Raw genomic sequence first — 24,392 nt, 5'->3', positions numbered from 1 at the left:
CGGTCCTCAAACAAGGCGTTCTGCCCACCTTAGAGCCTAGTCCGCCCAGGCCGCCACCAGGTGATGAGTCACAGGCGCACGGGCGGCGTGGAGAACGTCTCGGGACTGACCAGAGAGACCGGCGGGAACAGCCCGAAGCCTGCGCCTGCGCGCCTGAGCTCAGAGATGGGTAGGCGGGGCTGCTGCTCCGCGCAGACCCGGGCATTAATTCATTCATAGCCAGGGCTGAGGGTAGCTGAGGGTAGCTTCTACCCACTGGAAAGCCTGTTTGAAAAATTGGGAGCTTCCGGGAGCGGCCCCACCCCGTCACACCAAGGCCTGGGAGCTGAAACATAGCCCCACCCATCACGGGTCCCAGGCCCATCTAACTGGAACGTCTAGTGAGAACACCTGGAGGCTGTGTAATCAAAATAGAAATTCAGTTGTTATAGAAAAATAAAGTAATATTTCTTGCCCAGCTATGTTGGTGTAGACATTTGCACCTGTCACCCGTCAATCTTACAAATTAATTTTACTAATTGAGATTACCAAGTATTCCACCTCAAAGAGGACGAGCAGGATTTTTATCATGGTGAAAGAAGTCATTGCAAACTTAACATATTGTGAGTTAAAATAAATTAGGCTGGAGGAGGTAGCAGGGGAAATTTAAAAAAATAAATGTTAGGGTGAAGGAAGCAGTGAGCGTGAATGTGGTTAGACCACCACTGTTGCAGAGATAGTCCTCTACTCTGCTACATGCAGAAATAGTCTCTAAAAAGTGAGAAACGGGCTCCTGAGTGGCTCAGTCGTTAGGCGTCTGCCTTGGGCTGATTATGAGCCCAGGGTCCTGGGATCGAGCCCCGCATCGGGCCGCATCGGGCTCCCCGCTCGGCGGGAAGCCTGCTTCTCCCTCTCCCACTCCCCCTGCTTGTGTTCCCTTCTCGCTGCGTCTCTCTCTGTCAAATACATAAAATCTTTTTTAAAAAAGTGAAAAACAGCTGAATATCTAAGCCTTGCTGGCCAAAATAAAAATGCTACCGTATGTTTAAATAAATATTAAAGTATAAAATGATATTATGCTTTAGTAACACTTCGATTTTACCCAGGAAGGGTAAAACACTTCCAAAGTTTTCGATACACTTATGACTATGCCCACAATACTAAATTACTGTTACTGGGTTCAACTATTCTACTTTGCTTATTAAGCAAGAAAGCAAACATTCCAAGTGTGCCACATTTATGTAACTGGATGAAAAATATGTTATCATTAATTTTTTAAAAACCACTGTGGATTGCATTAGTAAAAGTGCTATAGAATTACTCCATTGTAAAGAACAACCTAAGCATCTGTATTAAGAATATCTTAAATGTTGGGCACCTGGGTGGCTCAGTTGGTTGGGCGACTGCCTTCGGCTCAGGTCATGATCCTGGAGTCCCTGGATGGAGTCCCACATCGGGCTCCCTGCTCAGCAGGGATCTGCTTCTCCCTCTGACCCTCCACCCTCTCATGCTCTCTGTCTCTCATTCTCTCTCTCGCAAATAAATAAAATCTTAAAAGAAAAAGAATATCTTAAATGTTTATTCATTGTATTTATTTGTAAAGCAAGACGACATAACAAATATAAACTTACTTATCAAAAACTAGTCTTATGAACAGGCATTTAAAATCTTTAACATTGGATGAATACAGTAATGGAATGAACCTGTGAAATTTTGAAGGCAGAAAAGGTCTAATTTAGTTTAAAATAAAATATGAAGCACCTTTGTGAAATTTATTTTGCTCAATCAGGGTGATTGTAAAGAAGCTGTGTGTAAAAAATAAAAATAAAAATAAAGAAATCGTGTATATAATTTTATAATTCAAACCATGGGAATCATTTTAAATACTTTCTTAAAAAAAATAATGGGTTTATAAACTATGCTAGCCAATACAGCACCCACTATTCACATACAGTTATCTAAATTTAATTTTTAATTAGCTAAAATGAGGTAAAATTTAAAATTTAGTTCCTCTAATTTTTTTAAAGATTTTATTTATTTATTTGACAGAGTGAGAGAGAGCACAAGCTGGTGGCGGGGGGGTGGGCAGCAGAGGGAGAGGGAGAAGCAGACTCCCCGCCAAGCAGGGAGCCCGACGTAAGGCTCCATCCCAGAACCCTGGCTGGGATCAGGACCAAGCCAAAGGCAGACCCGTAACTGACCAACTCACCCAGGCAGACACTTAACCAACTGAGCCACCCAGGCACCCCCACATGTGGCTCTTAAGCACTTGAGATGTGGTCATTAGAGGAACTAAATTTTGGGACACCTGGGTGGCTCAGTTGATTAAGCATCTGCCTGGGTGGTTGTCGGTTAAGTGTCCCCCTTTGACCTGGGTCCTGATCCTGGGATGGGGCCTCACCCCAGGCTCCCTGCTCTGCAGGGAGCCTGCTTCTCCCTCCCCCTCTGCTGCTCCCCCTGCTTGTACTCTCTCTCTGTCAAATAAATAAATAAAATCTTAAAAAAAAAAAAAAAGCCACATGTGGCTAGTGATTACCATACTGGACAACATAAAGTTATAGAACATTATCAATACAATGGTACTCGACAGGACTGGTCTAACAAATTATATAAGCAACCACCATAATAAAGTCAACCATGTAAATCTTGAAAAATTTTTGTAAATATAAAGTTTTTGTTTTTGTAATTTTGCTTCTAGTCCAGGGACTATTTCAGATAGCACAAAATACAAATCAAATTTGAAATCTGCATATACAGTTTAAAATTTAATCTTGCCTAGAATATAATTTTACTTTTCCATATTAGCTGTATTACCAATAGTGTGTAAAATTATTTGTAAAACTGAATGGTGAAGACAAAGACTATCTTAGATGAATTAATCTGAATAACTCTGGTCAAAACTCTTTTGCCCTGTATGGGAGATTTTTTGACTTGAATTATTTACTTCTTAAGACCACTGTAGGCATAGCCTAAACATATAAAGATATGCATAGAAATACTATAATTTTATTAACCTAAAGGCAGCTAACAACAAATTAATTATTTGGAGAACAGGGTCATAAAAATTATATCTGTCTTAATCTTTCTAAAATTAGTTATACTATATTTCACTAAAATACTCTAAAAATTGAATTTAATTTTCAAAAGACATATCACTTGAAAAAATGTATATATTCTATAAATTAACCATATAAAACCATCCCAAATTACTTTACAAGTCACAAAAATAACAAGACTTGTCAACTTTCACACTAATTACTTTGATCAACTTATTACTTTCTTTTGAATTTCTTCTTTGCCTTATCAAAAGAGCAAAGTTAATTAATGTCAACTATCTAAGAAAATCCATGGGTCATAAGCAAATGTGCACAACTAAAGACTGAACTCTCACAAGGAAAAAAACTGTTTTTTGAACAATAACTAAGAATGCGATAAAGCGAATATAACTGAGAACTGTTCCATAGGTTGAAAGCTGAGAGAGAACATTATAACTAACAAAACGTTTCTCTTTTTTCTGACAAAATGCTTCTTAAACACAAATGATCAAACAATGAAATTATACAGTATTTTCTATGGCTAAAACATTCAAGAACTTTAAAGTGCTTAAGCTAAACATAAAATCCTACTCATGAGCAAAATGGAATTATTTTTTTCATTTGCCAATATTCCTGTCAATATACTTCAAGACCACTTTTTTCTAATTGAATTTCTGATCAATATTTTTTTCATCTAAACACTGTAAGATTTAAATTTGTATGCACTTCAACTAGTAGAATCAATCAGAAAAACACAGTAAATACATAAAACCTTCATCCAGACATTTCAGAAACAACAACAACAAAAAACATTCAAATCTGGTCAGATTCTTTTTATTCATAGTGATATATTCTTAAATTTGAATTACTTCAATGGAAACAAAAAGCCTCCTGACATCATTTTCTGTGTTGACTCTTAGAAAACTGCTGTGATAAAATATTATCAGGAGGTAAATAAAAGGATGCTGTTCTTATCAGGAGTAAATCAAAAAACCATAGGTCTCATGCCTGGAAAGCTTGGGTCAAACAATAGGATGTCAATCCTATGAATCCCCTGCTGATGGATATTTAAGAAAGCCAACATGGGTGTTTTGGTTATGTGTAAACCATACCTCCCTTCTGAATCAGTGGAGCTTAGACCTCAGATCTCCAGTGACAATTCACTTGACGAATATTGAATGTGTACTACCTACAAATTCCTACACCTGGAATTATGGTCTGCCTATCCAACTATGTCTCTCTACCTCACTATCTATTATGTGTGTCACTGATGCTCAGATCTCATCTATCACTAAGAGCTAAACGTGCTATTCTCATTCTACCTTAAAACAGCAATGAAAACAACCTTTAGGAATTTACTACCATTCCCTTAATCAGAGGTTCTTATCGGAGTACTGCCCATCACTTTGTTCACAAGATGAAACGTTACACATCTTCCTAAAGCAATTCTGTCTGCTGTGTGGGCAGAAAAAGAACATCGGATATTTCTTCAGTTGTGAATGCAGAACTACACCACCACTACGACAAGCTAATTTTGGAATTACAACTTGAGAAACTTACAGGATAATACAACAGTAAAAAAAAAAAAAAGTAGGGTTGGCATTCAAGTACTTCAGTCATTATCTCTTCGCTCTGACTCTGCTGGAGGAGTTGTTGCTGGGAGCCGCTATGCTTTGGATGCAGACTTCTTGAGGTCATATCGAAGACTACGGATGGAGCTATTGATAGCTGTCACACACAACTTCCAGTCATATCCGGTTTCTGAGAGACTGCAAGTCGGGTAGATGTCTTGAAGGAATTCTGGTGGTAAAGCCCGAAAACATAAGTTACTTAGAAATCACTTCTCAGAGAAAAGAATTTATTCAACCTCAGTTCTATTGCTGTGACTATGAAAGGGCCATTAAAACTTGAACTAAAACACATGGAGTATTATAACTATTATTAAATTAGCTGAACAAATCTTTTCATCTAAAAGGGTAACAGGAAATAGCACCATTCTTAAATCACAGTAAAATAAGAGTATCCCATGACCTTGCTACCTAACCAGAATGGAAATCCTCTCCTGTCTTCGATACCCAACGTAAACTTTTCTCATTCTTAAATTTATCAAATTGTTCATTATATCAAGGCTTGCTAAGGCTTCGTCACACACTACAGGCTGCAATGTCTTTATACTTTTAGAGACAAGAAGCTATAACTGCTAAATATTTTGGTACTGCCTGATTTCTCTCAGACAGGAAAGGAGTCTCTAGATCTTGCAGTTAGAGGAAAATGTCTATAAACGAAGGTAACAGAGCAACATGGCTCAAGGAACACACTTAGAGAGAGCGGGTGGACAGACGAAGGGAAAGGTGGGGAAGAGAGATGTTTTTAACTAGAAGAGCAGAACTGTCCTCGGATACATTTTTAGGTAACTTCCAAAGTACCTCTGAGGCCTTAGAAAGGGATCTGATGAGCACTACAGGCCTGCATTAGTTGGCTACATTAACCTCATTTGTTTTTCAGTAAGATTAAGAAGCTGGGAAATCAGGACAATGCCATAAACACAACATAGGTCCAAAATTTTTAGCAAGGCATGTGACAGTTAAAAAGCTTTTATACTCAAAGGACTACTTAATACATCAGTGGTAGCCTGGAAGGAGGCTTTCAGTGGTATGTCCCTGGATTCAGGATCAGGCAGTGTTTTTATGTTTTTATGCTGCCGGCCATCTTTTTTTATTATTATTTTATTTGTATTATTATTATTTTACATTATTATTTTGCTGCCGGACATTTTTATTACCAAGAAAGAAGTTATGGAAAGCAGGCTTGTCCCATCTGCCCAGGACAGTGAAGCTGGGATGGATAACTAAGAGACTGGAAGACAAATACAGCACCCACAAGGCTTTCAACAGGCTGCAACAAGGAGCCTAAAGTGGTTGGTGTTTCCCAAAAAGTGCTCTCTGAAACACTAGTCATGAAGAAGTTTCCTGGGGAAAGAGATTCCGGTTGTGCAAACGAGCAATGCTACCCTCCAGAGTTAGTTCCCACTGAAAAATCCCACAGTAAAGAGACCTGCTGATTCAAAGGTGACAGATGCAGATGCGTTAGTTGGGCTTATAAATGAGGAAGGTGGCAATGCAAAAAACAACAGAAGGTCAGGACTGTGGAGATCTGGAAGGGCTTCAGAGCTAAAGGCATTCAAAACATGTTTTAAAACAGAGTCAAGTGAAATAGATCTTTGGACTAAGGCCCTGGGGGTGCCAAATCAAGAGCTTCCCTAGCCATTTCACTAAAAAGCACCTTATTCATGAAGCACCCATTAACATTCAGCTGTCTTTAAGAAATACTGTTTGGGGGATGCCTAGGTGGCTCAGTCGATTGAACATCTGCCTTTGGCTCAGGTCATGATCCCAAGGTCCTGGGACTGAGCCCTGCATCGGGCTCCTTGCTCCGTGGGGAGCCTGCTTCTCCCTCTACCTGCCACTCCCCCTGCTTATGCTCGCTCTCGCGCTCTCTCTGACAAATAAATAAATAAAATCTTTCAGAAAAAAAGAAACACAGTTTAGGAAATGCTACTCTACACTAACAGGATAAAATGCAGGAGGAATAAATATAAAATCCTACATTTACATTAAAAAAATAGTAACAGTATAAATAGAAATAGCCCAAACACTAACAACATAAGTACTAGATAAACATCAGTATATAGAAGAAAAGATCTAGGGGTCTTAGTTAACCATAAAATTAAAAATGGCAAGTGCCATTTTAGTCTGGATTAACATTGACATTTGTCTTAGCAATGATTTTTTTATTCTGACACCAAAAGCAAAAGCAACAAAAGCAAAAATAAACAAGGAAGCCATCAGCAAAATGAAAAGGCAACCCACTGAATGGGAGAAAAGATTTGTAAATCATATATCTGATAAGGGGTTAATATCCAAAATATAAAATAACTCATACAACTCAACAGGAAAAACACCAACCAACCACATGTTTTAAAATATGGGCAAAAGATCTGAATAGACATTTTCCCAAAGAAGACAAAGAGATGGCCAACAGGTATTTGAAAAGATACTAAACATCATTAACCATCAGGGAAATGTAAATCCAAACCACAATGAGATATCACCTCACCCCTGTCAGAATGGCTAAAATCAAAAAGACCAAGTACTGGCGAGGATGTGGAGAAAAGGAAACACTGTTGCTGGGAATGTAAATCGGTGCAGCCACTATAAAAAAGACAGTAATGGAAGTTCCTCAAAAAATTAAAAATAAAACTACCATACGATCCAGCAAGTCCACCTCTGAGTATTTATCCAAAGAAAACAAAAATGCTAACTCAAAAAGATATAGGCACCCGCCCTGTTCACTCTAGCATTATTTACAATAGCCAAGATAGACAACCTAAGTGTCCAAGTGTCCATGGATGGAAGAATGAATAAAGAAATTGTGGTGTATACACACACACACACATTTTTATTCGGCCATAAAAAATAATGAAATCTTGGGGCACCTGGGTGGCTCAGGCGTTAAGCGTCTGCCTTTGGCTCAGGTCATGATCCCGGGGTCCTGGGATCGAGTCCCACATCGGGCTCCCTGCTCGGCGGGAAGCCTGCTTCTCCCTCTCCCACTCCCCCTGCTTGTGTTCCTGCTCTCGCTGTCTCTCTCTCGTCAAATAAATAAATAAAATCTTTAAAAAAAAAAAATGAAATCTTGTCATTTGTGACAACATGGATGGACCTTGAGGACATTATACTAAGTGAAATAAGCCAGACAGAGAAAGATAAATACCACATGATCTTACTTACGTGTGGAATCTAAAACAACAACAAAACAACAAGAAGATACAGAGAACAGACAGGTAGTTGCCAGAGGTAGGAGGTAGGGAGAGGAAGAAATGGGTGAAGGGGGTCAAAAGGTAAAAAGAAAAAAAATAATAAAATGAATACATATTACAACATGTATACACATAGGAAGGAAGGAAGGAAGAAAGGGAGAGAGGGAGGGAAGGAGAAAGGAAGGAGGGAAGAGAAAGAATGACCTCTTCGCAGGAACAATTTTTAGAGACAGCATGTTTATCAAAAAAATAAAATTTAAAAATTAAATTAAAATTAAAATGGCAAGTGCCATTTTAGACTGCATTAACAGCCTAAAAGGAAATAGTACCATTGTATTCTGGGTTACCTTGAGAACATCTGAAGTTATTCACTGAATCAGATCATGAAAGATGAGGAAAATATTTCTATGAGGACTTACTGAAGGAAATGGAGATATTTACCTGTAAAAGTGTAAGACTTAGTGGGGAAAAGGTTGTGAATAACACTTATTTTCTCAAATTCTCATGCTTCCATGTAGAGGGATCTCCAAATTGGAAAGTTTGAAAAAACTGTATGTATGATTAAAAAATAAAGCTGATATTTTTATCTCCACCTGCCAGATTCTAGTGGCTGTCTCTCACTTGGTTCTGAACTTGAAAGTGCGGGGAGAGGGTGTATTTACTATCTCCTAGTGCTCCAGCAGGAAGTAATAGCTGTCTCTACATACTTGAAGGCCTATCATGTGAGAAGTAACTGGATCTACCCTATTTAGCTCTGGAAGGGAGAAGTAGAACAAATGTGTATTACATGCAGGGAAGTAAATTTTGAGTCACTTGGAGGAAAAACTTTCTCATGAATTAGAGCCCCTTTAAAATGTATTGGATTGCTGGAGGTAAGAGAAGATGGTGACGGAGTAGGAGGACCCTAGGCTTGTCTCATCCCATGAACACAACTAGACAGCTATCAAATCATCCTAAATACCCCAGAAATCAACCTGAACACTGACAGAACAAACCCCACAACTAAAGGAAGAGAAGAGGCCACATGGAAGAAGGTAGGAAGTGTGGGGATATGGTTTGGGGAGAAATGGATCGCAGGTGCTATAGAGGGGAGGGAGTTGTGGTTGCAGAAAGAGAGAGAGAGGAGCACACAGGGGAATGATGCACAAGAAGACAGGCTGAATTTCCCGAGTGTTTGCAATCAGCAGGGATTAAAGCCTGGAGTTTTAAAGGTCAGCAGGCTTGGCTGGGATAGAGCCCAGAGGGCACTGCACTACTCCAGGGGGGTAAGGCAGGCAAACAACTCAAGGGCAGATGGTGTGGAAAGAGTGATTTGAAGACTGCCTGGAGCACACAGGGGGTAGATTACTCACTCTTCTTGGAGCACTGTCCCTGAGAGGCAGCGTTCACAGAGATGCCTCTCTGAGAACAAAGGACCTGGCTGGTGCCATTTCCCTCCCCCGCCCATCAGCATAAATACAGAGCCACCCGTGGGAAGCAGCACAGGGAGGACACTGGCTGCCTAACTTGCTTACACCAAGCCCCACCCCACCACACTCTGGCAGGACTGCCCTTCTCCGTCAAGCTTGCCTCTGTCCCAGCCCGGGGGGGGGTGGGGGGGGGGGGGCCTTCCCCAGAAACCAGCAGAAACCCCTGCCCACACCACAGCTCCCAACCAGAGAGCTCTGCGGGGCTTCAGTTCTAGTGGAAGCAGTATCAGGTCTCATTGAACAAGCAGATCATAGCACACCTAGTTAAAACTCACCACATTCTGGCCAAAGACCAACCACAGCCCAATGCAAGCAAGGAGAGCCTCTGCAGATGACTGGCCTGAGGGACAGAGCAGCCAAAACACAGAAGCAGAGTGCACACAGCACACACCAGAGACACCCCGTGAAGCACCAGGCCCTGGGCTTTACATGACCACTTCTTCATAAAGCCACACTCTCAGAAGCAGGAAACATAACTGGCTTTTCTAACACAGACAAGAAGACAGAGACTTAGACAAAACGCAAAGACAGAGGAATTCATCGCAAACGAAAGAGCAAGATAAGGCCATGGCCAGAGATCTAAGTGAGAGAGATCTAAGTAACACGCCTGATGGAGAATTTAAAGCAACAATCATAAGGATACTCACTGGGCTAGAGAAAAGAATGGAAGGCATCAGGGAGACCCCTACCACGGAGATAAAAGAGTTAAAAAAAGAATCCGTCAGAAATGAAGAATGCAATAAATAAGATTGGAAACAGGCTTGATGCACTGAACAGCAGGCTGGAAGAAGTGACAAAGTGACAAAGACAAGAAAGGATCAGAGAAAATCTCCAGAAACAATGCCAAAACAAGTAATAAAATGGCACTAAATACATATCTATCAATAATCACTCGGAATGTAAATGGACTAAATGTTCCAATCAAAAGACCTAGGGTGTCAGAATGGATAAATAAGCAAGACCCACCTATATGCTGCCTGCAAGAAACTCATTTTAGACCTAAAGACACCTGCAGATTGAAAGTGAGGGGGTGGGGCACCTCGGTGGCTCAGTCACTAAGTGTCTGCCTTCGGCTCACAGGACCTGGGTCCTGGGATCGAGCCCCACATCGGGCTCCCTGCTCTGCAGAAAGCCTGCTTCTCCCTCCCGCGCTCCCCCTGTTTGTGTTCCCTCTCTCACTGTCTTTCTGTCAAATAAATAGAATCTTAAAAAAGAGAAAGTGAGGGGATAAAGAAACATTTATCATGCAAATGGACATCAAAAGAAAGCCAGAGTAGCAATAGTCCTATCAGACAAACTAGATTTTTAAACCAAAGACTGTAACAAGAGATGAAGAAGGCCACTATATCATAATAAAGGGGACAAACCAACAAGAAGATCTAACAACTATAAATATTTATGCACCCAACATGGGAGCACCAAAATATATAAAACAATAACAAACATAAAGGAACTCATTGATAATTATACAATAATAGTAGGGGACTTTAACACCCCAATTACATCAATGGCAGATCATCTAAGCACAAAATCAACAAGGAAACAATGGCTTTGAATGACACACTAGAACAGATGGACTCAACAGATCTATTCAGAACATCCCATCTTAAAACAGCAGAATACACATTCTTTTCAAGGGCACATGGGACATTATCCAGAATAGATCACATATTAGATCACAAATCAGGCTTTAACCAATACAAAAAGACTGAGATCATACCATGCACATTTTCTGACCCCAACACTATGAAACTAGAAGTCAATCACAAGAAAAATCTGGAAAGACCATAAATACATGGAGGTTAAATAACATGCTACTAAAAAAATGAACGGGTCAACCAGGAAATCAAAGAAGAAATTTAAAAAAATACATGGAAACAAATGAAAATGAAAACACAATGGTCCAAAACCTCTGGGATGCAGCAAAAGCAGTTGTAAGAGGGAAGTTTACAGCAATACTGGCCTACCTCAAAAAGCAAGAGAAGTCTCAAATATGCAACCTAACCTTACACCTAAAGGAGCTAGAAAAAGAACAATAAACAAAACCTAAATCCAGCAGAAGGAAGGAAATAATAAATATTAGAGCAAAAATAAATGATATAGAAACTAAAAAACAATAGAACAGATCAATGAAGTCAGGAGCTGAGTTTTTGAAAAAAGTAATAAAATTGATAAACCTCTAGCCAGATGCATCAAAGAGGAAAGAGAAATGACCCAAATAAGTAAAATCACAAATAAGAGAGGAGAAATAACAACCAACATCACAAAAATACAAACTATCATAAAAGAATATTAAGAAAAACTACATGCCAACAAATTGGACAACCTGGAAGAAACGGATAAATTCCTAGAAACCTATAAACTACCAAAACCAAAACAGGGAGAAATAGAAAACTTGAACAGATCGATAACCAGCAAAAAAAAAAAAAAAAAAAAAAAGGGGCGCCTGGGTGGCTCAGTTGATTAAGCGACTGCCTTCGGCTCAGGTCATGATCCTGGAGTCCCGGGATCGAGTCCCACATCGGGCTCCCTGCTCAGCGGGGGGGTCTGCTTCTCCCTCTGACCCTCTTCCCTCTCGTGCTCTCTGTCTCTCATTCTCTCTCTCAAATAAATAAATAAAATCTTTAAAAAAAAAAAAAATTGAACCGGTAATAAAAAATCTCCCAATAAACAAAAATCCAGGACCAGATGACGTCACAGGTCAATTCTACCAAATATTTAAGGAGTTAATACCTATTCTTCTCTAACTATTCCAAAAAGTAGAAAAGGAAGGGAAACTTCCAAATTCATTCTATGAGGCCAGCATTACCTGATACCAAAACAGATAAAGATTCCACTAAAAAAGAAAACTACAGGCCAATATTCCTGATGAACCTGGATGTAAAAATTCTCAATAAAATACCAGCAAACCGAATGTTTCCTGAGGCAAGGGAAACAAAAGCAAAAATAAACTATTGGGAGTTCATTAAAATAAAAACTTCGGCACAGTGGAGAAAACAATCAAACTAAACTAAAAGGCAACCTATGGAATGGGAGGAGATATTTGCAAATGACATATCTGATAAAGGCTTAGTATCCAAAATATATAAAGAACTTATAAAACTCAACACCCAAAAAACTGAATAATCCAAATAAATGAACAGAAGACATGAGCAGCCACTTCTGCAAACAAGACATCCAGATGGCCAACAGACACATGAAAAGATGCTCAACATTACTCATCATCAGGGAAATACAAATCAAAACCACACTGAGATATCACCTCACACCTGTCAGAATGGCTAAAATCAACAACACAAGAAACAACAAGTGTTGGTGAGGATGTGGAGAAAGAGGAACCCTCCTACACCATTGGTGGATATGCAAATTCGTGCAGCCACCGTGGAAGACAGTATGGAGGTTCCTCAAAAAGTCTTTTAAAAAGTTAAAAATAGAAGTACCCTAGGATCCAGCAACTGCACTACTATTTACCCAAAGTATACAAGAACGCTAATGCAAAGGGGTACACGCACCCCAATGTTTATAGCAGCATTACCTGCAACAGCCAAATTATGAAACCAGCCCACATGTCCATCGACTGATGAATGGATAAAGAAGAGGTGGTGTATATATATACATTGGAATGTTACTCGGCCATAAAAAAGAATGAAACCTTGCCATTTGCAAGGACATGAAAAGAACTACAAAGTATTACGCTAAGCAAAATAAGTCAGTCCAAGAAAGACAAATTCTACTCATATGTGGAATGCAATAAACAAAACAAATGAGCAGGTGGAAAAAGAGAGAGAGAGCGAGAGAGAGGCAAACCAAGAAACAGACTCTTAACTATAAAGAACACAGTGATGGTCACCAGAGGGGAGATGGGTGGGGGATGAGTGAAAAAGGTGATGGGGTTTAAGGAGGACACTTGTCCTGATGAGCACCGGGTGAAGTATGGAAGTGCTGAATCACTACATTGTACACCTGAAACTAATATTACACTCTATGTTAACTAAGTGCAATTCAAATAAAAACTTAAAATAAATAAATAAATAGAAACAAACTTTTAAAAAATGTAGTGGATTGCCATCAATGGAAGTGTTCGAACTGAGGGGAGGCAACTATATGTCAAAGCTGAGATCAAATTCCTGCTCTGGGGGAAAAGTTGTATTAGAGGATGTTTAATGTACTTCCTAGTGCTAAGACTTTACCGTTCTGTAATATGCAGAAATGGATGGGAGGGTATAGGAGTAAGGGTTGTTCACTGATTGCAAATCTGCAGCCCACTAACCTTCTCCATGTAAACCATTCTCTAAGGAGCCCTTAAGTGATACTGAACTCTCATCAGAGAGCATCAAATAATAGTCTCTTCTGTGAAATCAATACCTTTGGCTAGTAGACATATTTACTTTTGACTACTAATTTCCAGAATAAAATCTTAGAATAAGAAATTATATTAGAGGGGCGCCTGGGTGGCTCAGACGGTTAAGCGTCTGCCTTCGGCTCAGGTCATGATCCCAGAGTCCTGGGATCGAGTCCCGCATCGGGCTCCCTGTTCCTTGGGAGCCTGCTTCTCCCTCTGCTTCTCTCTCTCTCTCTCTGTCTCTCATGAATAAATCAATAAAATCTTAAAAAAAAAAAGAAATTATATTAGAATAGAAGAATAAACTGGCTTATTCAGTCAGTGGAATACCAATCAGCAGTTAAAATGCATGAACTAGATCTCAAAAACATCATGTTGAATGATAAAAATTTGCAAAAGGATACATACTATATATCCCCATTTATGTATATTAAAACAACTATAGAACGACATTATATATTATTTATGGATCTATCAACATAGGTAGCAAAAGCATAAAATATGCATGGGAATGGTACATCTAACTCCAAGACTGTGGTTACTTCTGGGGAGAAAGACAGGGGAAAGGGATGATGATGAGTTTTAATTATATCAGTAATGTTTTATTACTTAAAAAAATAACCTACAGCACAAAAAGCAAAATATCTATATCTGTACTGGGTTGACAGGTGCTTATTATATTACTCTATCATTTTCTGTACATTTTTGTGTTTTTAAATTATACTGAACCAATACTTCTAAAGAAATTATGTTGGAGGCTATAATGCCCAGTCCGCCTATGAGTGCAGGAATCGCCTCTCCTCTCTGGTCACTCAGCCTTTGTTCTGACTCTTTTTGTTCTCCAAGTTCATTTTATCCTTATATTAAAGTAAAACATGCTTTCTGGTCAGATTCTCCTCCTTGGGCCTGGCTTTGCCCACACCGCTAGGGAAGCGATGATGATTCTATCACATTCTCTCTGCTGAAATAACTCACATGGCTGCCCTTCTACACAGGAATAGAACTTTGAGTCTTATGGGAAATTTGTTAAAATATGCCCCATGTGGATAGTATGTCAAACTCGTACTGAGTATTTTTTACTACAAAAGACATCTTCTCGATTTGTAACATAATTCAATAAGGGATAAAAGAAAATGAAATGCATAGAATAATATCTCTAGTCCACTTTTAAGGAACTAATATATTCCAGATATTTAAAGAACTACAAAAGTCACCTTTTACTCACATTTACAATTTTTTTTTTTTAGAATGGGGCACCTGGGTGGCGCAGTTAGGCATCCAGCTCTTGGTTCTGGCTCAGGTCATGATCTCAGGATGGTGAGATCGTGCCCTACATCGGGCTCCACCCTCGGGGCGGGGAGAGGGGGGGAGTCTGCTTCTCTCCTTATCCCTCTCCCTCCGCCCCTCCCTGCTCCTTGCAGGCGCGCACGTGCACCCTTTCTCTCTCTCTCTCTCTCTCTCAAAACTAAATAAATAACTCTTTTCATTTTTTTTAACTAGAAAGATAATATTTCTTCTATAAACACCTTCATTTCCAAATTGGTTACAAAGTCTGTGTTCTTTTTTTACCATAATATAAGAGGAATTAGGTTTTGGTTTTTTGCCTGGTGGGTTAGCTCAGTGATGTCCAAATTGCCAACTGTGACCAATTATTAGGTCGTGATATCATTGGCGGCAGCAATTTTAAAAAATGTAATACAGGGGCGCCTGAGTGGCTCAGTTGGTTAAGTGTCTGCCTTTAGCTCAGGTCATGATCCCAGGGTCCTGGGATCAAGCCTCACAGCGGGCTCTCTGCTCAGTGGGGAGCCTGCTTCTCCTTCTCCCTCCGCCTGCCGCTCCCCCTGCTTGTGCTTTCTCTTTCTCTCTCTGTCAAATAAATAAATAATCTTTTTAAAAAGTGTAATAGAATAGAAACCACTGGAACGTAATTCTCATAGAAATAATAAGCATTGTGAAGCTTTTGCTTGCGTTTTTAAAAACTCATACATACATGCACTGAATCACAACATAAACTGTATTTTTTACTATGAGTTGCAATAAAAAAAAAAGACAAGTTTGAAAACAAGTGGATTAGACGATAGCAATTGCTTACAGAAGGCACCGTAAGCCAAGCCTCTTTAGTTTAGTCTGAAATACAAAGTGTTCACATTTGTTGGGTATGTGTGATATGAAGGCAGGAACCAAAGAAGAACCAACTAAGGTCAGGCTGGGGCTCAGAATCTCTCTTTGCTGGGGACCAGTGACACAAGTAAGAAATATTCTGCTTCCTGCTTTGTCCAAATTTAAATTTTCACAGAATCGCTTTTGGAAGCTGTATTACTTCCTCTATATACGTCACAGATAAAGACCGCACTGGGCTCATGTGCACAAGAAAAATCTAGCCAATTAACCTTGATCCTCAGTAAACAAAGGTGTCTGAGTTTCCATAAGCCTGGCAAGACAGAACAATTAGCCCAGAGAACCCAAAACCTGAAGAAACACAATTCATGAAACCACTCCTTGTCATACCCTAAGGAGGGAATTAGTAAGATCTCCATCTCTCCTCAGAACACATACAAACTGAATGGATTGTAGTTTCTGCCCCTCTGTAATGTAATTTGCTTTTTATTTATTCTCACATACTCAACATGGAACCAACCTCGAAGAGCGTTAATCGTATTCGGGTTAAGGGCATACATGCCATACCCCAGATTGCCATAGACGTTACTTTTTACCAAGACTTCCTCCGTGAACAGGTTGCGAATAAGGTATCTGGCTGCCAGCTCTGGGCGAGACTTCCCTTTGGCTATATTCAGTACGGAATGTGGCAACTGTATATTTCTACCTGGATTTCCAAGATATTCTAGAAGCAAAAGAGAAAGAAGATGTCAATTTTCATGGCAGACGTTAGGTTCAAGTTTGTTTATTTTTTTTTTAAGGCTTTAAGAGAAAGGTTGATTTTTCTGACTTTTTTAGGCTCCAGAATTCGAGAAGGTAAGAAAATTAATCCCTTAGGTTTTTAGCATATCATGAGATAGCATGAGAAATGAAACAAAAATCACTGCTGATGTGATTGCGCATGCTCTGATTGTTCGGGCAAATGACTCAGTGTTCTGTTACCATTCAGGACAGAATGAGTTTGAACATTATGTTTAGTAACAAATTCTAAGTAATTTCAATGCCCTCCTGTCCTCTTTATAACAAAGCCTTGTTCAAAAAGAAGCAACAAGATTCTTACTGAAATATTTATAATTTTTAAGAAGTAGGTTTTCTGTTGGGTATTAAAGTCATCATTTAAGAATCAGCAAACTCAGCTATCATATTTTAGTTAACTTACTTGAACTGAAAAATAAATTTTAAGCCTATTTTCATTCCTCAACTCCACAGCCTAATCATCCCCATCTCTCCTCAGTCCTAGTGGTTCAAATTAACCACATTTTAAAATGTCCTATTTTATATACAATAAAGAATTATTTGTTGGAGAAAATATGTTAGAGAAATACAGTATGATTCTTACAAGTCAATAAGCATATTTTTCATCTTGGAACATTCATCATTTAATGGGTGACCATATTAATTACTGAATCCCCCAGATCCAACATTTACCAAGAGACACTGAATTATTTAAAAGTGCACTTAGTGGGTCCAAAGACTTCACTCTAGAAGATTAACCCAGCAGTATTTATCAAGGTCAGAAAAAAAAAGGTTAATACTCTTTAACCTGGTAATTTCAATTTGGAGAACCTAACTTAAGGATCCAAGGGTGCCTGGGTGGCTCAGGTGGTTAAGTGTCCGACTCTTGATTTCAGCTCGGGTCGTGATATCAGGGTCTTGGGACTAAGTCTCGCATCCAGCTCCATGCTCAGTGCACTGAGTCTTCTAGTTCATGAACATGGGATATCTATGTATTTAGGTCTTCCTTAATTTATTTCAACAATATTTTATAGTTTTCAGAAAGCACATCTGGCACTTCTTTTGATAAATTCATCCCTAAACATTTTAATTGAACATCAGGCTCCATGCTCAGTGGGGAGTCTGCTGGAGATTCTCGCTCTCCCTCTCCCTCTCCCCCTCTTCCCGCTTGCTCACACTCTCTCTCTCAAATAAATAAATAAATCTTAAAAAAAGAAAAGAATCTAAAATATGTACAAAGCTACACAAATGAATTTTTTGACAGCATGATTTGTATGACTGATAATCCCCGCCCCAACAAATCCCCTCCCCTGCAAAAAAAGAGGAAGGTAGTTAAATAAATTAGGGTATACTTACTCAATTGACTTTTATATAGCTGTTAAAAGCAATGATCATAAACAATGGAGATTCTTTATAAAAAACATACACATACCATGTTTAAAAAGAAGAGTGAATATATAGAGACTATAATGTTTTAAAAGGTAAGAAAAAAACTAGAAGAAAATTAAAATGTCCACAATAGTTTTTTATGGTATCTTGATTGTGGGAGCTTTTCTTCCCTACTGGATTTTTTCCACTTTTTCAAAATAAAATGGTGTAACAGAAAATACACAAACTGGGCAGCTGCCTGGCTCCCAATTCACTTAGTTGGCCCTATCTCCTGGTTCTAGACCTGTGACTTAAGTGCTCCAAATCAGATTCTTTGTCCTAGGAGTCTGAGCAGTGATGAGAGGAAACTAGATCCTAGAGCTCATGCAAGATGCAGACAGAGCCCCACAGACCTCAGGGCCAGCTGCCACAATCTTAGGGTTGGTGGTTTGGCTCCTGCCTTCGGCTCGGTTGGTTTGTTCTCTGCTTCTTTAAATCTAGGAGCTCTTTGTCCACTGATTTTTGTTATGGTTGAATTGGGCCAGAGTTTGTTTCTATGGCATACAACCTGAACAAATATAGTAGTTATATTGATTTTATAATGGAAAAAATACAAAGATGCATCATTTAAATAATTTCATTTGAACGGGTTCACAGGTAATATGCTACTGAGGGTTGACAGGGGGGCAGGAGAGAGACAGAAAATAGTTTTGCCAGCTTAGATGCCACTAAACCCCAGCACACTGAGGAGGAGGCGCCGGGAAGCATGAGTGGCAGATGACACCGTCACCTACGGAACCCACTGCCACTTGATACTAATGAAGTAGGATGTGCCTCCAGCAGACAGCGAGCAGTGGGGGCAAAATGTTCTGAGGAATGGGATTCATTAATTCACACAAAAACTCTTTAAGGAGCACCCGCCACGTGTCAGACACAGAGAGAGCAAGACCCCTGAATTGCTTCTGGCTCCACCAGCTGTAGCTCCTTCTCATGCCTAACGTGAGAGCTCACACGGGTTGAAGGAATCGACCGAGAGCTGCTTTCCGAAGGAAAAATAGCAGATTTAGCTTAATGTTCAAAACGATCAGTCTCAGGGGCACCTGGGGGGTGCAGTCACTTAAGTGTCCGACTCCTGGTTTCAGCTCAGGGCTGATCTCAGGGTCGTGAAATCGAGCCCCGCGTTGGGCTCCGCACTCAGCACGGAGTCTGCTGGAGATTCTCTCCCTCTGCCCCTCCCCACTGAACGCGCGTCCTCGCGCGCTCTCTCAAATAAATAATAAATAAATCTCTCTCAAATAAATAAATCTAAAAAAAAACCCTATCGGTCCCAGAACTAGGTATCTGTATTTCATTAACTCATTAATATAAGAGATTAAGTTGTTTAGATTTCTCATCATGAAAAATGTCAAACATACTTGAAAGTAGAACAGTACAATGAGGCCCACAACCGCATCACCCAGATTCGACATTTATCATCAAGAGAACTTATTTTAAAACTCACCCAGTGCTTCATAAGATACCAGTGAATGCTCCATGGAAGGTTCTTTAATTCTTTGATGGCAAACACTGCTGTTCCACTGAGAATTCCCTTTTCTTGTTTCTGAGGCAGCTGTTGGCCAAGATAACTGGGAACTGCTTTCACCGCCTTTGCCACCCCTTTCATGGTTCACATCTGCAGACGCTGGAATGCCAAGACTGGTAGGGCCTTTAATGCGGCCACCAGCTTTCTGCTGAAACACAACATTGTGTCTGTACCCAAAGTCCCCTCATGAGAAAATATGACATGCTCCATCATCTACCAGGGCCCCCCAGGTTGGTAGGGAAGCAACTATCTCTAACAAGGTCAGAAAAAGCCCACAGATATTGTGCACCGTGATAGAAGAAGTAGACGTGTGGCTTATTCCTCAAGCAGCCATGATGCGCTGCCTCTTGGAGGGCTCGGTAGCTTTAGCTAATGATAACTGCTGGCGCAAAATAAGGGCTTAGTAAACGTTTCAGGAATAAACGAATAAATGAGTCTCTTCAAGATGACAACTTCAGTTTTTGGTTTTTTCTTAAATGTTCTTGTTTGTTTTCTCTTTCCCCAGTGGCTAGAGACTCTAGGGATCTCTAAAGATCCTGGGGATCTTTTTTTTTTTTTTTTAAGCTTGCTTGAGACCCACTTTCTTGGCATATTTAACCAGAATCTCTGGTGAAAGGAGTGGGAGAGCTCAGGCATTAATGACTTTCTTTAAAAGTGTCTCCCATGATTCTAATATATACCAAGGGTTGACAACCACTATTCTAGGTTGGGGCTTCTCAAAGGGCTATGGGCACACAAATCACCTGGGGGTCTTGCTAAAATGCAAATTCTGCCTCCATGAGTCTAGTGTGGAGCTCAAGACTCTGCATTTCTCACAAGCTTTCCTGCGGTGCTGCTGGTGCTGCTGGTCCGTGGACCCACTGTGAGTGGCAAGGACCCGTCCCTCTCCTAGTCAAGCACACAGCAGGTATTTGGCAGATGCCAAATTCTGACGCCTAAGCAAATATGCAAATTACCATTTTCCAGGCAGTATCATAATTTTACATTCAAATGTTTAGGGTGCAATTTTTGTAGGATATAAAAGGGAATGTGAAAAATAAGCAGATTTGGTTTCAGACAGATGGTGCTTGAGCTATCACTGAAATCAAGCCGTTCACCAGGAAAACATAAGCTCAGCTACAAATATTCTTGGCAAATAGTTCCATGCACTTACTCTCAAGATGCAGGACTGACTAGACATGGCGAGAATAACATGGGTTTTCAGAGAGGTGGGTAGAAATGAGAAATTGTTAAGTTCAATGCTTCAACAGGAGAAGGCAATAGACATGACTCTCCCCTGCAGGCCCATTCATGTTAAAAAAAAAATCTCTAATGCACTTTCAAGATAGAATGGATGTGAGAAGAGCCAGATTCCTGTTTGCCATGTAACTACAGAAAGTATAAGATATCGGTGGTAGCTGAACCTCACGGCCAGCATGATGTCCACCAGGTTCTGCCATCACTGAAAGCGGACAAGGACAGAAGCGCCTGCCTTCACTCCCGTGCCACAGTCCACTCTTCTCAGCGGTACTCAGTGAGATACTGAAAAAGATTTGCCAAACATCTCTGGAGCTGAAAACTCTTTCCTGGTATACCCCATGGCTTCAGATATACTGATTGTAACATTCCATTTGATTTATTTTCTCTTTAGGATATTTTTATGGAGCATAAATGTCAAAGAGTAAAATAAATAGGCAGAGACCATACACTGCCCCTAAATTAAATAAACAAGATTTTGAGCACCCGGCTCAAAATCTGTGTGTGTGTCATGCTCTCCACTCGGGAACTGTATACAGTATGCACTTATACAGCAGTGATCATATTTAAATAAAAAATAACTTACTGGTGTTGTGTTGGCTTCGGCACACAAAGAGTAGATCAGAGAATTGATATCGGCAATACAGGTTTTCCAATCTTTTCCACATTCACGCAAATCATGGTTAGGAAAATTTGTTGCCAGATATTCTGCAAATAGTGAAAGCATTCATGAAAATTTTTTAAAAAGAAAAAAAACCCAAAGAACTGACAAGACATTTTTTTTATTGAAAATACTGACATTTTCTATTTTGAATTGCTGCTCTTTTCTCTCTTTCTGAGAGTTGAGAAATTCTACTCAAAGAGGATGCTTTGCTGAATATCTCACTTCTTCTAATGTGCAATTCCCCTATCAAACACTGACGTAGGGAGCCACTAAGGAGGTTTTGGTGCTTTTATTAAACTAAGAACAGATACTAAATTTAAATCTTAGCCCAAAAGGCTGAGAAGCGATGAGGTTATGGGGCTTTTTAAAAAAAGTGTATAACAGAAAGTCAACTATTTCTGGGTGCTAATGCCATTGAATAGCCCTGTGGATATATTAAAACTAAAAAGGAAACCTGTAAGCAGAAAATGGTGTTACTGCCAATATTCTTAGACCGGGGTATATTTATTTGTGCACACTACATGTCTATCTTCCCCAGAAGCTATTCCTTCTGCCTAGAATACCCTTCCTATTTATCTAGCTAAGGATTCCAAATCTAGCTCAAATGTTTTGTCCCTAGTAAGCCTCCCTTAATGCCCTCAAAGTAGTTGCTCTGCTCTCTAAGCTTCTACAACATTACCGCCCTGGATTGGGATTGATCTGTTTCCCTCGACAGTCCCTTTCTAGACTGTGAACTCCTTGAGGGCAGAAATACTTATTCATTGTTGTAGTCTCAGTGCTCATGAGTTCTACAACCTTCATCCAAATCTCTGGAAGGCGGGAAGGCAGGAGGCCAAAATGGATTAATCATGACATTCTATTTCTGTGTTGCCAGTTAGTAGCACCAAAGTGTGTTTTATTCTCCTGCATTTTTTTTTTTTGGCTTTTTCTTTATTTTTTAGTACCAAGCTCGAGCACTGATGAATTGACTTAGTTCTAGCCATAAGCAGCTATAATCAATAAAGCCTCTCTTATTCCATTAGTCTATGGACAAATGGCATTCTTTACAAGTTGTTACCCATTATGTAATATTAAATTGCAAAATCAGGGTCAGGCAGGTGAAAAATAGCTCTAAGATTTACACAGACTTCATCATTATCTCTTAAACTACCAATAACATGCATCAGATGACCAAATGATGATAAAAACAAGATTTCATAATGACTTTACATACCTCTTATTGCAGCCATTTTGTTTGGGTCTAGAGGTTGGCGGCCTTGGGAATTGACACCTACCCAGCTGTGCATCAGAATTTCCTTGGAGAACAAAACATGAACCAAGTAGCGGGCTGCATGCCTAGGATGGTTCTTCTTTTGTGCAGTCACCAAATTAACATTAAGCACCCTGACATTCCTTTTCGGATCACCAAGATAGCCTTTTAAAACACAGGGAAAAAGTAAAATCTTTGTTTTCTCATGCAAGGCTACCATGAAAGTGCCCAAGAAAATTAAACTAATTGATTTCTAATTCACTAATTTCTTTTAAGATTTTATTTATCTATTTGACAGAGAGAGAGACAGTGAGAGAGGAAACACAAGCAGGGGGAGTGGGAGAGGGAGAAGCAGGCTTCCCGCCGAGCAGGGAGCCCGATGCAGGGCTCGATCCCAGGACCCTGGGACCATGACCTGAGCCGAAGGCAGATGCTTAACGACTGAGCCACCCAGGCGCCCCATCTAATTCACTAATTTCTACTTGGATGAATTTTTTCCTGTACTTCTCTCTTCCATAAATGGGTCTCTTTGATGCCATCTGCATAACTGTTAGCATTTTTCACCTTTGCTAGCTAGCAAGTCTTGAATTTTCTGTACTTGAACTAGTCATTTCATTGTCTTGAATAAATTCAATTCTTAGGCCAAAGATACATATGCAAACACGTTGCTCTGAGATCCCACTGCTCCCTTTTACAATCTAAAAGTACACTCAGAGCTATATTACTGAGTATATGTTCCTTGAAGATAATCTGGAAAGTATGGGTGGGCATAATTAAGAAAATTTTGAAATAGCTAGCATTTATTGAGTAACTACTTATATCAGGCGCTATGCTAAATAGTTTGCATCTATAAGCTCGGTTTCATCATCATAACAACTTATTCCCACTTTAAAGAGGAAACTGAGGCCCACAGAAGGTAAGGCATTTGAACAAGATCACAGAGCCAGTTTTTATTTTTTATTTTTTTAAAGATTTTTATTTATTTATTTGACAGAGACACAGCGAGAGAGGGAACACAAGCAGGGGGAGTGGGAGAGGGAGAAGCAGGCTTCCCGCGGAGCAGGGAGCTCGATGGCGGGGCTCGATCCCAGGACCCTGGGACCATGATCTGAGCCGAAGGCAGACGCCTAACGACTGAGCCACTCAGGCGCCCCCAGAGCCGGTTTTTAAATCTGTTTATAAGCCAAGTGCTCTGAACCATTAAACTGCTAATGCCTTCTATTCTTTTTGCTATTTCTTCTTTTTTAAACACAAAATTGAAATCATACTTTATATATAGTCTGAATCCTGCTTTTTCAGTTACCATTCTATTTCAAGCATTTCTCCATTTTCCTTAGCTCTTTTTCAAGTCAGCATTCCTATCTTCATGATTTTCCTGACAGATGATATTTATGTTGCACTTAGGTTCTAAGCATTGTGTTAAGAGCTTTCAGTGAATTATTCCATTTGAGCCTCACAATTCTATGAAATAGGTACCATGATTTTTGTCACTTCACAGAGGAAGAAACAAATACTTAGGTTAGAGAAGTGGTTGAAGATCACATGGTTAGTGGGCACCTGGGTGGCTCAGTTGGTTAAGCGACTGCCTTCGGCTCAGGTCATGATCCTGGAGTCCCGGGATCGAGTCCCGCATCGGGCTCCCTGCTCAGCGGGGAGTCTGCTTCTCCCTCTGCCCTCTTCCCTCTCGTGCTCTCCTGTCTCTCATTCTCTCTCTCTCAAATAAATTTAAAAAAAAAAAAAAATCTTAAAAAAAAAAA

This window comes from Neomonachus schauinslandi, chromosome X (genome assembly GCF_002201575.2).
Source record: "Neomonachus schauinslandi chromosome X, ASM220157v2, whole genome shotgun sequence".
Classification (NCBI taxonomy): Eukaryota; Metazoa; Chordata; class Mammalia; order Carnivora; family Phocidae; genus Neomonachus; species Neomonachus schauinslandi.
This window is presented reverse-complemented; position numbering follows the sequence as displayed.